Source organism: Ranitomeya variabilis, chromosome 7, assembly GCF_051348905.1.
Source record: "Ranitomeya variabilis isolate aRanVar5 chromosome 7, aRanVar5.hap1, whole genome shotgun sequence".
Taxonomy (NCBI): domain Eukaryota; kingdom Metazoa; phylum Chordata; class Amphibia; order Anura; family Dendrobatidae; genus Ranitomeya; species Ranitomeya variabilis.
Window position 1 is genome coordinate 189,389,134 of NC_135238.1, and position 16,920 is coordinate 189,406,053.

At 46.4% G+C, this 16,920-nt stretch overlaps 1 pseudogene; it reads left to right on the forward strand.

Moving 5' to 3' along the window:
* Positions 1-16,920, forward strand: part of LOC143786293 (FAST kinase domain-containing protein 1, mitochondrial-like) — a 98,780-nt pseudogene that overhangs the window by 72,465 nt on the left and 9,395 nt on the right.

Here is a 16,920-nt window from a genome sequence, read left to right on the forward strand (position 1 = left end):
AAAAACAGGTGAACCCTGAGATTCCAGTGTACGAGGTCGAACCGGTGGGGACAGGGGGGCCAACCCGTAATTTGCATCGTAACATGTTACAACGGTGCTGGTTTGAAGATTCGGCGCTGACTCCCCTAGAGCCAGAGGCCATGTTCCAAGGGGCGGGAACTCTGAATGATCTTGAGTTTGATGGTGTACTTACTCCTGCGCCTGCTTATTTGCCCCCTGTGACCGATCTGGCCTCGGGTGATGAGAATGTTGGGGATATGGAGGATGTTGTTGAGGAGAGTGCATCAGGACAACTGCTTGGTCCTGACGCTGTATCACAGGACATCGAGCCGCAGGAGGAGACAACTCCACTTGCGCCCACTAACACGACCACGGAAGAGACTTTAGCTCCCTCTAAGGTTGCGCCTGTTGAGGTAGGACTCAGGAGAACTACACGATCTACGGCCGGAATACCGCCTCAGCGATATGCTCAAGATGAATTTGAGTGGGAAGGTATGTCGAGGACGCCAACCTCTAGTGGGGTGGCATGTAAGAGGGTGAACTGTAGTCCCACTGAGAGGGCACTAGGACCCTGTGGTTTTTGCCTGCTGCAGCAGAGAACAGACCCTGGAAGACTCCGAGAGACAATGTGTGCTGGGGGGTGGGGTCTGGTATCTCGTGTGTAAAGTGAAACAAGGAAGTGAGAGGAGAGAGAGAAAGGCGGGAAGAGAGAGCAGAAGCTGCTGTGAATGTGATATAACCAAGAGACTGTGGATTTTACTGTGAGTTTTTTTGGAGAAAAAGAAGCTATTGAGAGACTTTGCATTGCTAACGTTGTCCTGGAGAAAAGCTAACCTTTTGTTCAACTCTGTGAGACACTTTTGTTGCTAACCTTTTATTTTGGAAGACTGAAACTTCACTGCAAACCCACTACGTATTTGAGAGTCTGTGGAATACCTGTGCATTGATTGGAGAACAAGTCTGACAGATTGCTGATACAGAGACGGACGGGTTGTCGTGGAAGCATTCCTAGGAGCTACAGAAGAAGAGACAATATCGTGAGGCCACTAACTAAGTCCCCGGCGTTTGGGCTCGGCATCCGCCGATCAGACAAGAGGAGCTTGCTGTAACTTATTGGCGCTGAAGATATAGACTGGGCTGCAGCCTGTGCGGATTCCTACCTGAGAGGAGATCCATCTTAAGATACGGTACCATAAGTTATAGATACCCGGGTATCCCTGCTCATAGTGTTTACTTGTTACTTAGAGGTGTATCTTATATTAGAGTTGTGTAAGTTATACTCAGTGTGCCATTCCAGGGGCTCCCTTTATAACACTACAATCAATTTACACTTGTTCCTGTTTAGTTGCCCTGTTAGGTAAATTTCTTACTAGTCTTTGTAGCATACAGTTCTCAGGAGACCTTGGAGTGGCACAGTGATTTCAGCTGCTGCTGAGCTGGTGTATCTTTGGGGTGCATATACTTAAATATTTTCCATATTACCTTTATTATTTTGCCTTTGAGTAAAAATACCGTTGGAGATTTCTGCCTTAGTCTTGGTTTGTGACTCACTGGATCTTATTCGGACCTCTGGTCATTACATACCTATTATAGTCTATGGGGCAGTTTACATGTATGTTTTGTTTTTTTGCAGTGCCTGCAAAAAACCAAACTGAGATATGGCCACTTTTGATCTGAATCATGGATCAAATTCTCTGATGCAAGTCTATTGGTCTGTGAAAAAAAAATACAAGAAAATAAAATGCCACAATGGAGGAAAAAGCAAAAAAACAACGGACTTACAGATTAAAAATGGATGAAAATCTGATCCAGCACATTAATGGCAAACAGACCATTTTCTCTGCGATCACTTTATCATTAGCTATCACTGATGACCCAGCAGTAGCAGATTGATGGGTGTAGTGCTCCTCTGAGCTGTGATTTGCACTGATGGGGTATCCTTAGGAAAGATCATCAATGCTGTGATTGCAGAAATCCCTCTCATTTACTGGACTATGTCATGTACACACTGTGTTAGTAAAGACTATTTGTCAGATTAATAATGTATTTTTTTGTTTGTTTTTTTAAGATCCATCCCACAGACTTGAACAGAGTTTTATTTGCCTTTGTCAATCTGGGCTATGATCCCCCGCGAGAAGAAGAATTCTTTACAATGTGTATTCAGCATATTCTCGCTAATTTAAGTAAGTATTCATTGTATTCTCAGTATAAGTGGAGATCTGGCCACGCTTCACCCCAGGAGTAATCACAGCCCTGGAAGATTAAAGAGACACATTTTTCTAACTGTGATTTCCGCCTCCGCGTTGCAAAAAGTGAAAATATGCAAAAAATTCCACATTATCATTAACAAGCTGCAGATTAGAAAACCTAAACCCCACAACTTTTTTTTATTATTTTTAGTACATTGTGGTTATTGTGCAGATAATCACATCAGAATTTCAGTGATGAATTTCCCATATTATAGACTGTGGTCACACGGGCAAGTGAAGAAAAGAGAAAAAAAAAGAATTGTCCCGTTTTCATCTAAAAAATGTAGCCCTAATGTTATAATTTCCTTATCTTTATGGATTGGGCCCTTGTCTAAAATAATTGTTAATAAAGTTGCTACGTCATCCCATATTATGATCCTGAGCTGCAGATTATTTCTTTTCCCTGCCGCTGTCCAACCTATCATCCGAATACAGGCTGCCACGTACAGCAGTCATTGCTCTACACCGCTTCCCCTTAAAAAAAACAAACAAAAAAAAACATGTTCTGCACAAGAATTCTACCATTTTCTAATCTATTTCTTCCTTTTTCACAAAGAAAATGAAGGTATTGTAGCTGAGTGACATCGCCGCATTTACGCATTTTAAGCCCTAGGAAACAGACACATTCCATAAGGCTCCGTTCACCTCTGTGTCATCTGATCCCAGCGGCGGCTGTCATTTCCCATTGGTTTCTGACAGCAGTATCTTTTCCATTAAAGACTCCGTAACCAGTAGCCGAGCCGCCGGTGCAGATGTGAACAGATCCGTAAAAATGAATGGAATTTGCCCAGAGGGGTCGGGCTGATTCCTCCTCCTGCTAACATACCTTATTCTTAAAGAGTGACTGGCGATTTTGTAATATATTCTATGAGAGAAATGTGCTACTTCCCCTCCTTTCAATCTCCATTCTCTATATAGACAGATTTTCCCATTACTGTGAGATAGGTTGGTGCTTATAAAATTCTATGGAGAGGAGGTGGAGACGGACACAGACTTTCCGCTGTAAGTTCTTCTGAATCGTCAGTTACACTTCTCCATGGAACTTTATGAGCACCAGCTGTCTCCTATCTCAGTAATGGAAGATTTTACTCATGAACTGAGCGTGAAAGATCAGTCCAGGAGGAGAGGAAAAAAAAAGCCGATTTGTCTGATAAGACTTATTTTTATGAGTGCTATTGATTTATGAAATAAAAATGAAAACTCTTTAATACTTCAGCTTCGTCTAATATCAGATCAGGAATGAAAAAAAAAAATGTATAAGATAGTGGTTGTGTTATTTTTACCTTCCAGACTCCTTCCCTCCTCATCTCTTGGTTCTGGTGGGCTTCACTCTTGCTGTTGCACAGTATTTCCCAGAAGATCTGATTAAAGCCATTTTCAATATTCGTTTCCTAACTAAGGCCGGTTTCACACGTCAGTGGCTCCGGTACGTGAGGTGACAGTTTCCTCACGTACCGGAGACACTGACACACGTAGACCCATAAAAATCAATGCATCTGTGCAGATGTCATTGATTTTTTGCGGACCGTGTCTCCGTGTGCCAAACACGGAGACATGTCAGTGTTCGTGGGAGCGCACGTTTTACACGGACCCAATAGAGTCAATGGGTCCGCGTAAAACACGGACCTCACACGGACATTCTCCGTCTGGGGTCCGTGTGCGTGCAGGAGACAGCGCTACAGTAAGCGCTGTCCCCCCCACATGGTGCTGAATCCGCGATTCATATCTTCTCTCCAGCAGCGTTTGCTGTAGAGAAAATATGAAGAATAGTGTTAAAAATAAAGATTTAGGTGTCCGCCGCCCCCCCACCCCCTGTGCGCCCCCCCCCCGCTGGTCAGAAAATACTTACCCGCTGCCTCGCTGCTTCCTGGTCTGGCCGCGGCTCCTACTGTATGCGGTCACGTGGGGCCGATCATTTACAATCATGAATAGTCGGCTCCGCCCCTATGGGAGGTGGAGCCACATATTCATGACTGTAAATGATCGGCCCCACGTGACCGCATGCAGGAGAAGCCGCGGCCAGACCAGGAAGCAGGGAGGGAGGCGGGTAAGTATTTTCTGACCAGCGGGGGGGCGCACAGGGGGTGGGGGGGCGGCGGACACCTAAATCTTTATTTTAAACACTATTCTTCATATTTTCTCTGCAGCAAACGCTGCTGGAGAGAAGATATGAATCGCAGCTTCAGCACCATGCAGAGTGGGTACCACACGCTCCGTGTGGTACCCACTCGCCATACGGGCGGCACACGTGTGCCGCACGTATGGCCTCCGTGAGTTCCCAGGCACACGGACACGGATAACCCCGGTACCGATTTATTCCGGTACCGGAATTATCTGGACGTGTGGGACAGCCCTAAACTGGATTCCGAACTGGACAGTAAGTGTCATGTGAGCGAATGCTCCACCTTTATCCATTTAGGTTCTATATTGCTCATGTTGCCCCTAGGACTTAGGCTGGCCGTACATATGAGAGGCTTTGTCTTCTCTGATCTCCCAGCACCATGTATGCTCGTGTCTTCTGAGCGTGCATCTTTATTTTAATGGGGTAAGGGATCACTTTGCAAATATGCCCCATCCTCATTTCCCCAACATCTGTCATCAGGGTCGGCTAATATAAATCGAATATTTCTTTGCAGCTTTACCTGCATTACCCATCCTGGTGCGAGACCCGGCACAAAAAGCCTAATACCCTATAAAATTTAATAAAGCTTTTATTTAACCCTTACACAACTGGGCAATTTTTTTTTGTTTTGTTTTTAATTATTATTTATTTTCTGTTATTTTTTTTATCATTCTACTTTCAATTTTCAATATTAATTTGTTATTTTTGCACAAGACAAATTGTAATGAATTCAGTTAACCGTATAATGCACACACAAAATTCCAAGAGCAGTGAAATGGTGAAAAAAAGACGCAATTCTGCCATTGTTGTTGTTTGGTTTTTTTTAAACAATAACCCAGCAGTGTGACTCTTCAGGTCGGAACGTTTATAGTTGTCTTGTTTGTTTTAGTTCCTTTTTCTTTTTTTTCACCAATGGTGGGGGTTAGGTTCTTTATGGAGCGCCCCCGCACCGCCGCAGGGCCGAGGGGTACCCGGAGCCGGGCCTCTAGTTCTTTAGTCTCGGGGTTGTCACGGTGGCTAGACCCGGTCCGTGGCCCTGTCCGTCAGTGGGGGACGTCCGGTGTAATAAGTGGTAGTAATGGTAGCGATGTAGCGGTGCAGTTGTGAGGTGCAGGTCGCGGTAAATAACGAGGACACCAGGTTGCAGTCTCTTTACCTCTTTACTGGAGATCTCTGAGTCCTCAGTCCAGAATACGGTTCGCCAGGCTACGCAAGTCCGGCCGGTCCAATGGCACCTCCAGAGTTCTCCTCTCAGGTGGAAATCTGTGCCTTCCTTCTTAGCGCTATGTGTTGTAGTCCTTCCCTGCTGTGCTCACGGAAAGTGACCCCACAACGGTTGTGTCTGTTTCTTAAGTTCCCTCACAACTCGATTTGATGTTCCTCTGTAATCCACCCCTTCCCTGTATTCAGGTTGGAATGGCACCCGTTTGTCAGGTAGGCCTGGAGTTCTTCCGGGACCCTAGAGACGCCCCTCTCCCGCAATTGCCCCCCAAGACTTCATAGGCGATATGTGGTAGACAGCCCGCCTGAGACCGACTGTCCTGCCGCTGTTTGGAGTATGGCTTGAAGCTGTATTCTAATCCACTCCCTCGGCGTTCCGGCCACCGGTATTGCGCCTCAGCAAGGTGCTGCCTCTTTCAGCACAACCCCTGCTGGTATTCTCCTTCTGCTTGATCTCGTTTCTCACTCAGCACAATCTGTCTCGCTTCTAGTCCTTTCTTGGGCACCGCCGCTATACTGAGCAGGCACGGTCCCTTTACGTTCTCTCAATGCCAAGCCTCTGCCAGGATCCCACCCCTGGCAGAGACCCTACAGTCTCTCTCTTCACAACACCCTCTGCCACAGGGTGTTGCTCCGTTCAATCCCGTCAGCGTTCTCTTCTAACTTCCTGCCTGACCCCCAGTTTTACCCACTATGGTGGGGAGTGGCCTAATGAATAGCACCCTTAGCTCCCCCCGGAGGCCCTGCTGTGAAACATATTGGTGTCTGTGATACCTGATTGGAGGAACTCCTTCGGTGCCATCGAACGTGCTATGGCTCCCCTTAGCGGCGGAGCCACAGTACTGCAACGACCAGGACTCTGGGGCGCTGCACTCCCCCCTGGTTAAACACAGTACTCCGGGACTGGGAAGAAAAACAACAATACAGATTAGTAAACAGACATACAATTTTGGTTGAGTGCAAAACAATAAGGATACTTGAACAGGCTTCCCTTTATGGGAGGTGAGGACACTTGTAACGTTACAAACATAGTCAACATCATAAATTACAGGCTATACATAACTCCTGTTACCCAACCGGGTATTCTACTTAGTGCAAATTCTGGAACAATAAATTAACATTGCCTTTAAGAAACATACACTCTTAGTTTACCAAAGGCCTTCCTATAATCACATTACAGGGCAAGGTAACTTCACATTCTCCTACTTTGAACCTGCAGGACCGCCTGTCCCTAAGGCACCAGACCTACTGCCTCTCCTTTCTTTTACAGGACCGCCCCGTTCAGCCAGGGCCTACTGCCTTTCGCTTAAAGAACTCTGAGCCCGCTCTACTCGGCTCCTTTAAGGACTCACTCTCTAACCCCTACGGGTTCGCTTTCTGTCCTTAGTAACAAAGTAACTTTCTATGGGGACGCAGGGTTGACCTTCTATCCTCACCTTCATCATTACTTCCTTACTTTCAGCTATGCAGATCTCTATCTCTACCCCTACGGGCTCTCTGCATCTTTTCTTTCTGCAAAACATTATTTAGATTTCACATTTCAACAAATTCAACACATAAAACTTAGCATGTAAAACAGTTACATTTCTTTTTTTTTCAAGCTTCATTATCACATTACTGTTCTGCAACAGTATCTTTCTCAAGTTCAATTTCACACATCCCCTTTAAGAGGGGACCAAGTCTTTCTGAGGTAGCTCGTCTTCTCAGCCTACCAGCCCATGCAAAGGTTCCGGTATGGCATCTTCGCAAAGTGTCTTTAACTAGAACCGGTAGGAAAGGTATCTTCACAAAGTGTCTTTGGCTAAAACCAGTAGGGAGCACCTTTAAGAAGGTGCAAACTATTTATAAAAGAAAGTTCGAATCATGCACAGTCCATGATTTCTGCAGTTTGTGTAACTTTAAAACTTGTATAAACTTCAGGAAAACAACAGTGACCCCGGGTCAACAAAGGGGTCACCTTTTTAAAGTTTACCCTGGACGGGTTTAGCAGCAACAGGAACAGTTAAAGGAAAACTATTTACATTTCTCATTCAGCAATAGTACTTTTTCAAAACTCCTCACGAGGTGCCACCTGGCGGATGAACCCCTGCTGTTCAGGTCCCAGGTTCACTCCTGCAGCCAGGTACACCCCATGAGTACAGGTTTGTTGCACAACCAAATCATGGGCGGTGATGAGGGTCTGCGTTCCCATTTCTCTCCGTTCTGGTACACCAGGGACACCAGTCACTCGAAGGGGCACCTCCTTGGCCACTACGGTGGTCGTAGCGATCGGGCGGCAGACCACAAGTTCTGTGACCTGGCAGGTGGGGGCGACCAAGGTGGTGACAGATCGGTCACACGGTGGCACCTTGGCTACAGGGGCGGGTTTCTCCCTCTTGTAGACGTTCAGAGCAAACCACCCCTTCTCCCCAAAATGCCGAGTATAAGTAACACTGTCCCCTGGATGGAGGTCTCGATCGGGGTGACCCTCTCTAAGGTGCGACTCGACATCCCGTCGGTTGACGAAGACCTCTGCGTATAGCCCCGGTTCTTTAATGAAACCCCAGCCTCCTTGAAGTTTAAAGGTGGTGACGATGCCCTGCCTGCGCGGGGCCTGGTTAATGGTGGGGTCCTTACGGGCCCGGTCCTTAATCGCCAGATCTTTCTGATGGTAGGCCTCCCGTTTAGCCTTATGTATTTTCTCCTCCTCTTGCCACCGTTGCTCCAGCTGGATTTGGTATTCTTCCCAGCTTAGGGCCTGTACCATTTCTCCCTCCTGGGTTTCCACCCCGGGGAACCCCATAAGATTGGATCCAGGGTTCACCCAGCGGCATACCGTGCGCTCTGCGCTGACCTCGCACGGCAAGGGAGTAGGGGTGATTGGGGCCCGCATGCGGTGTTCCATTCCCGTGGCCTCTTCCCAGGGTAGCAGGCGCTGGAGTCTACGGGCTCCCGGGAGGGGTGGTGCCGCTACGGGACCCACCAACACACCCTCGGCTGGCGGGGCAGGATCGGCGAACTCACCCACGGGTACGGATCCGCTTTCCGCAACAGGTCCCGCTGGTTCTTCCGATGTCCGGGAACCCACTGCCGGTCCCACCTGATGCGGGGCCTGGACTCTTACATGCAGTTGGAGGAGCTGGTTATATAAATCCTCCATCTCGGCTCTCAGGAATTTGGTGTTATCCACGGAGGACAGGCTGCTGGGCTCATCCGGGTAGTCAGGGGAGACTTCCACTTCAACCCCGCTGTCGGGTTCGGAGCTGCTGGCCATAGCGTCCTCCACGTGGGTCGCTTCCTGGTCTTTTTCCCGCTCTCTCCTGCGTGAGCAGTTTCGTTTTCTCTGCCTCCGCCCCCCATTAAGGATTAGGAGGCGGATCTCTGCTGCTGACGGACACGTCCTCACTGCACAGAAATATTTAGACTGGGCGGCCATTATTCTTCGCGCTCTCCAGCTCGTCTACGCCCACTCCACGCCCCTCTTCTCTTCCTGCGCTCTCCTCAGCGCTGCAATGGCGGCGGATTTTGGCGGCAAATGGCGCAGCACACAGTCTTTGTAATAAAGTACAGTCCAAGCACAACAAATCACAGTCTCTAGGCACACATGACCTGATTCTTCAGGCTTAAGTAGATCCTGTTCGTGACGCCAAGATTTGGAGCACCGCCGCAGGGCCGAGGGGTACCCAGAGCCGGGCCTCTAGTTCTTTAGTCTCGGGGTTGTCACGGTGGCTAGACCCGGTCCGTGGCCCTGTCCGTCAGTGGGGGACGTCCGGTGTAATAAGTGGTAGTAATGGTAGCGATGTAGCGGTGCAGTTGTGAGGTGCAGGTCGCGGTAAATAACGAGGACACCAGGTTGCAGTCTCTTTACCTCTTTACTGGAGATCTCTGAGTCCTCAGTCCAGAATACGGTTCGCCAGGCTACGCAAGTCCGGCCGGTCCAATGGCACCTCCAGAGTTCTCCTCTCAGGTGGAAATCTGTGCCTTCCTTCTTAGCGCTATGTGTTGTAGTCCTTCCCTGCTGTGCTCACGGAAAGTGACCCCACAACGGTTGTGTCTGTTTCTTAAGTTCCCTCACAACTCGATTTGATGTTCCTCTGTAATCCACCCCTTCCCTGTATTCAGGTTGGAATGGCACCCGTTTGTCAGGTAGGCCTGGAGTTCTTCCGGGACCCTAGAGACGCCCCTCTCCCGCAATTGCCCCCCAAGACTTCATAGGCGATATGTGGTAGACAGCCCGCCTGAGACCGACTGTCCTGCCGCTGTTTGGAGTATGGCTTGAAGCTGTATTCTAATCCACTCCCTCGGCGTTCCGGCCACCGGTATTGCGCCTCAGCAAGGTGCTGCCTCTTTCAGCACAACCCCTGCTGGTATTCTCCTTCTGCTTGATCTCGTTTCTCACTCAGCACAATCTGTCTCGCTTCTAGTCCTTTCTTGGGCACCGCCGCTATACTGAGCAGGCACGGTCCCGTTACGTTCTCTCAATGCCAAGCCTCTGCCAGGATCCCACCCCTGGCAGAGACCCTACAGTCTCTCTTCACAACACCCTCTGCCACAGGGTGTTGCTCCGTTCAATCCCGTCAGCGTTCTCTTCTAACTTCCTGCCTGACCCCCAGTTTTACCCACTATGGTGGGGAGTGGCCTAATGAATAGCACCCTTAGCTCCCCCCGGAGGCCCTGCTGTGAAACATATTGGTGTCTGTGATACCTGATTGGAGGAACTCCTTCGGTGCCATCGAACGTGCTATGGCTCCCCTTAGCGGCGGAGCCACAGTACTGCAACGACCAGGACTCTGGGGCGCTGCATTTATATTTCAGTGGCAACAAGAAAATCAGAACTTTTTGTGCATGAACATTTTTAAGTTTGTGACTTTTTCTGAGATCTGGAAGTTTTTTGTTTTGTTTTTCCCATTGTTCCATTATTGGAACCAATGTATTAGGCCTTGTTTTTTTTTATCAAATGTTTGGGAAATGAGGATCTTTGATATCAACCAACCTGATCCTTTACTCCATTGAAATAAAGATGCACGATCAGTTGACAAGGTCATACATGGTTCTGGGAGGTCAAACAAGATTGTCACCATTTTGGGGTACTTAAAACCTTTTATATAGAAGGGTTCACATATGTAAGAAAAAAAAACACTAAAAAATATATATATATATATAAATAAAATGTAATGTAATTTTTATTTTGGGATTTTTTTGTATTTTAAAACTGGATAGTAGTACAAAGTAAAAATCTCAGTCTCCTATGATGCCTAAAACTTTACAGGAGTACTAAACTGATGACAATAATAGCCTTAATAGACCCCCACTGCACTAATAACCCATGGCCACCCCATGGTCTCTTGGGGGGTGGGGTACAGTGGGCAATCGAGGCTAGCGCCAGTCATAGTGTTACAGGCGGGTGCTGGCTGTGTAACGCCGCTGGCACCCGCTATGTACGGCGCAGGCTCAGTATCACATGTTGGGAACGCTTTTGATTTCTGTGTGTTGTAGATTTTCTCTTTCTTCACTAATTATATTATTTTTTAGCTTTTCTGCCTGACAAAAGTGCCAAGATACGAATGCGCCTGATGCAATTAAATCGGGCGGTTTGTCTCGAGTGCCCGGAATACCAAGCCCCATGGTTTCATGAAGAATACTGTCGACAGATGAAGCATAGAGGTGCGGGGCTCGTTTTATTCATTTAGTTGTTAGTTTGTTTTTGTATGCTTAAGAAAAAAAAAAAAAAATTGAGTGACACATGATAAAAAAAAAAAAATCAGCGCTCAAATTCCAATGCCGGCTCCCAGCTGAGGCTCTGGTCTCAGTGTTTTAACAGTGATGTTGCGTTGACAGTGCTCAGCACCACTGCAGCCAATCACTGAGCACAGAGGCTCTGCCGCCTACCTTGTTGAGCTTAGGCTGGTTTCACACTTGCGTTTTGATCTGCAGCGTTTTAGCGCTAAAAAACGCATGCGTTTTTTTTTCTGTACTTAACATTAAAAAAATGCATGCGTTTTTTAGCGTGCGTTTTGACGCGTTTTCGGCAACGCATGCGTTTTTTGACGCATGCGTTCATTTGCAGAAATGCAACCTGCAGTAATTTCTAGCTGCGTTTTTTCCCCGCAAAAAACGCATGCGTTTATTCGCGGCAAAAAAATGCATTGCTGTCTACGCATGCGTTTTTAAGCACATGCGTTTGCTTGCGTTAAAAACGCATGCGTTTTTATAGAAAAACACAAGAAAAAACAAGAAAACCCTAACCACAAGAAAAAACAAGAAAACCCTAACCCTAGGGTTACTAGGGATCCTAACCCTTAGGTTAGGATCCCTAGTAACCCTAGGGATCCTAACCCTAGGGATCCTAACCCTAACCCTAGGGATCCTAACCCTAACCCTTAGGGTTAGGGTTACGATCCTAACCCTTAGGGTTAGGATCCCTAGGGTTAGGGTTAGGGTTAGGATCCCTAGGGTTAGGGTTAGGATCCCTAGGGTTACTAGGGATCCTAACCCTAACCCTAGCTATTTCTGTTTTTAGTGGGTTTTCTAGTTGATTTTGATGATTGGCAGCTGTCACACACTTCTCAGCCTGCGTTTAAAAAACGCAAACGCAGGAAAAAACGCATGTAAATGCCGCAAAACACCGCGTTTTTTTTTCTGCATGCAAAAACGCATGCGTCTAAAAAACGTGGTGTTTTGCCGCGTTTACATGCGTTTTTTCACCACACGCGTTTTTTTTTTAAACGCTGCAGATCAAAACGCAAGTGTGAAACCAGCCTTAGTGATTGACTACAGCGGTGATTTGGGCTGTCGGACATAACGTCATCTCTGCAGCCCAAACTGAGACCGGAGCAGCGAGAGGGAACCGGCACTGAAACCGGGGAGGACATGTACCTGCTCTGTTTGTTATTTTAGAGTGTTTGGGGTCCACTTTTCTGAAAGTGAACAATCCCTTTAATATTCTCCACTGCAAAAGTATATTGTGCGATTTATGGATATGCAATAAGGAATAATCCTTAGAATATTAAAAAGTTGTTTTTTGTTTGTTTTCTTTTTTTGCTCAGAAGGTAACAGTAAGAGATCCATATACCATCAAATCCACTTATTTCTCGGAGATCTCTTTGGGGGAGTTAATTATGCCAAGATGTTTGTGACTACTCCATATTATTACACAGTAGGTAAGATTGTGAAATGTAAAAAAATATATATTTTGCTGCACTAAGAAATCACAAACGCCGCTCTGCTCTGGAAAGAAATGTTATAATTTAAAGATATGTCAAAATTCATCAAATATTGTGACTGTTTAATAACTTTTGTGCAAATAAAAGCAACACAGCCACAAGCAAAACACTGACATATGAGGCAATGGGAGATCCTGGGGGGATGTAATTCAGGGTGGGGACAGTTTGAGTTGCATTTTAGTATATGATATCACAGGATGACTTCCACACACATCTACTTCATATTATATCACGTTTCTTAGCGGAGGACCCACTGGTGATCGTTGTCTAAAAGCCCGCAGTTCCTTTATTTGTTTAGTTCTTCATACGGTTGTTGCCATAAAAAATTTTTTAAAACAAAAGTCTATACAGTCAATCAATATTCTGCACAGAATCGTAATTGAGCAGGGGTCGCCCACTCCTTTTATTCTTTACAGGACTGCTTGAAATGGCTGAGTGCGGTCAGACACCCCCAAGAGATCAGTAACTTGCCTCCTGTTTTATAGAAAGGGGATAACTTTTAAAAACCCTTTTAAGCTGTGTGCACACGTTCCAGATTATTCGCAGATTTTTTGCACGTTTTTTCGCAACCAAAACGCTTAAAAAACGCATACATATGCATTCCATCATTTATAATGGTTTCCACAATTTTTGTGCACATGTTGCGTATTTTTCCGCGAAAAACGCATGCGGAAAAATACGCAGCATGTTCATTAATTTTGCGGATTTTAAGCGGATTTCCCACTATATTATTACATTGGGAACCTCCGGAAAAAAAGCGAAAAATCCGCGCAAAATACGCGATAAAAACGCGTGCAGAATTCCTGCGGAAAACCTCAGGATTTTCTCAGGAAATTTCTGCATACTTTCCGGATGTGTGCACATACCCTTAAAGTGTTTTTCCGGCTTTTGAAAACAAGTGTCCAATTGATTGTAGTTTGTTTTAAAAACAAACAAAGTGTGCCTGGCTCACCCTCCCCAGGTCCAGCATTGAGCCTCTGCCGCTGTTGCCATTATGTTGACCATAAGTGAGCTCAGCGGCTCTGGTCAAGTTGATGACACTAATTGGCTGTTGATGTGACCTGAGCACTGCACACACCAGGAGCTCGCTGAGTGGACCCAGGGAGGGTTTTTGGAAGGTGTTGGACTGTGATTCTCCTAACATTTGATGCTTGCTTTCTATAGACTTCGAGTGCATCCTGAGCAAAAATAAAAAGCCTACCGCCTACATAGAGGAGAACAAGCTGTCCGCCAATGTGGCCGAAGTCCAGTGGGGCCAGGACAGTCAGATGTGTGATAACAAGTCTCTACCTCAAGGAGCCCAGAGGTCGGTGATTCTGTGTGTAGACATGTGGTGCTAGATCACGACGCAGCCTCATTCTCTTAAAAAATAGCCTTCATGTTAAGTTTTCTTACATAAATCCATAGAAGACATGCAAATAAGAAACTTTGTAATATGTCTGATCATAGAAATCTGCTTCTTTCTCCTCCTGAACTGATCGTTCATTCTCAACTTCCAAGTAAAATCTGTTTTCCGTGAATACAGATTTTCCCGTTACTGAGATAGGAGATGACCGTTAGTGCTCACAAAGTTCTATGGAGACTGATATAGCAGAATGTCTGTGTTCCGCTAGCTCCTCTCCCCCCTCCATAGAATTTTAAAAGCACCAACTGTCATCTCCTATCTTAATCGAGGAGGAGAAAAGGGCGGTTTCTCCATTGAGGAACAGAGGAGCTAGAGAGATGAGCAGTAAAATCAGTATAATTTTTTTTTTTTACAAATGAATGGCTTTTTCCGGTTCAGAAAAATAGCGGTTTGGGCAAATGGATGTTTTTTTGGAAAAATTTGAGTAGAATTCAATTCCTCTTGATTTTGTTTGTTGGATTCTAACATATTATTTCTTTCATCTTTATAGAGTTGCCATTGACTTTCTTAATCCAGTGGCATTTTGCAGAAACTCTTCCAAGATTAAAGGCTTAAATGCCATGAAGAAGAGACATTTGGAGATCCTGGGGTACTATGTAGTTCAGGTTGGTTACAATTCGAGTTGTGTTTTAGGATATTATATCATGATTAGTGTTGAGCGATACCTTCCGATATCGGAAAGTATCGGTATCGGAAAGTATCGGCCGATACCGTCAAAATATCGGATCCAATCCGATACCGATACCCGATCCCAATGCAAGTCAATGGGACGAAAATATCGGAATTAAAATAAACCCTTTATAAACTTGTAGGTTCATTCTACATGAAGGAAAACAACTAAGAATAATGTAGGATGTATTGGGGGACGTGGCGGAGACATTAAAGGCACAGAGGTTTAGCCCAATGTAATAGAATAGCAGGATTTTTTTTTTTTTTATGACGTTCGGCGTTAGAAAGAATTTGACTGTTAATTTTTTTTTTTTTTATGTCAGATATTGATGTTTCACTACTTCCACGCCCTTCACCTTCTTTTTTACTTCTCCCACGCTTTCTTCTTCATTATCCTCATCATCAGCTTCTTTGACATCAACTTCTTCACCTTATTCATCTTCTTCTTCATCTTCTACCTATTATTTTTTTGGTTACATTGTTCATATTCTTTTTATTTTACTATTATCTTCATCATATTCTACTTCTTCATCATATTCTTATTTGTGACAGGCATTCCCGTAGTTGTTATCTATAAAAGTTTGAAGATTACACCTTCCGTTCTGCCTGTCACAAAACAGTTACATTTGTCCGCGTTCAGTTTGGCCTGCAGCATCAGGCTTTATCCAGGGGCACCACGAGGAGGAACGGACTCACCCCCATACACTGCTTAGTCTTCTTCTGCTTATAATTTAGATAATATTTTTTGCTCTGATATTTAGTGTTATGCTTAATGTTCTTCTGCTCTTTGTTCTGCAGCCTCTTGTTCTTCTGCTTCTCGGTCTTCCAGGTCGTCGTCGTCTCCAGGGTCGTCATCTCCGGGGTCGTCGTCATCGGGGTGGTCTTCAGGGTCATCGTCTCCGGGGTCGTCGTCATCGGGGTGGTCTTCAGGGTCATCGTCTCCAGGGTCGTCGTCATCACAGTGGTTGTCGTCTCTGGTGTCGTCGTCATCTTAGGGGTGGTCTTCCGGGTCATCGTGTTTAGTCTCTTGAACTTGGAAATGTAGCAGAAGGTACAAGAAGGCTGAGAAAATGCCGAGAACCAGCTGATGGAACTGGAACTCGGATGGCTACCCGAAGGTCCAAGAGCCAATGGAACTACCGAGGACCAGCTGACGTTACTGGAACCCGGTTACTAAGCAGGAGGTACCCGTGCCTGAAAGCACTACCAAGGACCACCTGACGTTGGTGGAACTCGGATACCCAGAGGGAGGCACCTAAGCCAAAGGCTCTGCCCGGAACCAGCTGACGGTACTGGAACCAGGATGGTGAGCAGAAGGTACAAGAGCAAAAGACACTGCCGAGAACCAGCTGACGGTGCTGGAACCCGGATGGGTAGCCGAAGGTCCAAGAGCCAATGGAACTACCGAGGACCAGCTGACGTTACTGGAACCCGGTTACTAAGCAGGAGGTACCCGTGCCTGAAAGCACTACCAAGGACCACCTGACGTTGGTGGAACTCGGATACCCAGAGGGAGGCACCTAAGCCAAAGGCTCTGCCCGGAACCAGCTGACGGTACTGGAACCAGGATGGGGAGCAGAAGGTACAAGAGCAAGTGTCTGCGTGGCTTTTGCAGGACACGATGCCGGCTGCACAGCAGGGGAACAGCTGGCGGTGCTGAACCCCACTGACACATTGGCTGGTGTTTTTCTCTGTGCAGCTAGCAGTACCGGGCCCCAACTGGCGGTGTTGGAGCCCGGGCTCTGCAGGGGGAGCAGAGTGTAGGCCGAAGCCTAATTGAACCAATTTCAAAGGTAACCTTTAACCCCCCCTCAGGGGTTACAAAGTAGAAGAGCCACAGCTTATCCAGCAGTAGTGCTGCACAAGTCAAAGGTTGCTCTTTTAATTTTGCTCCTTGCACACGCTGAATGAAACACGTATAACATTTAGCCCTTTATACAGTCAAACTGTGTTGGAGGCGTGAGTTCTCTTCGTAAAGAGACGCAGTACAGCTGGCAAAAATGCCACCTTGGTGCTTTGCGCGGCCTCCTGAGCATCGTTATTTGTTGCACA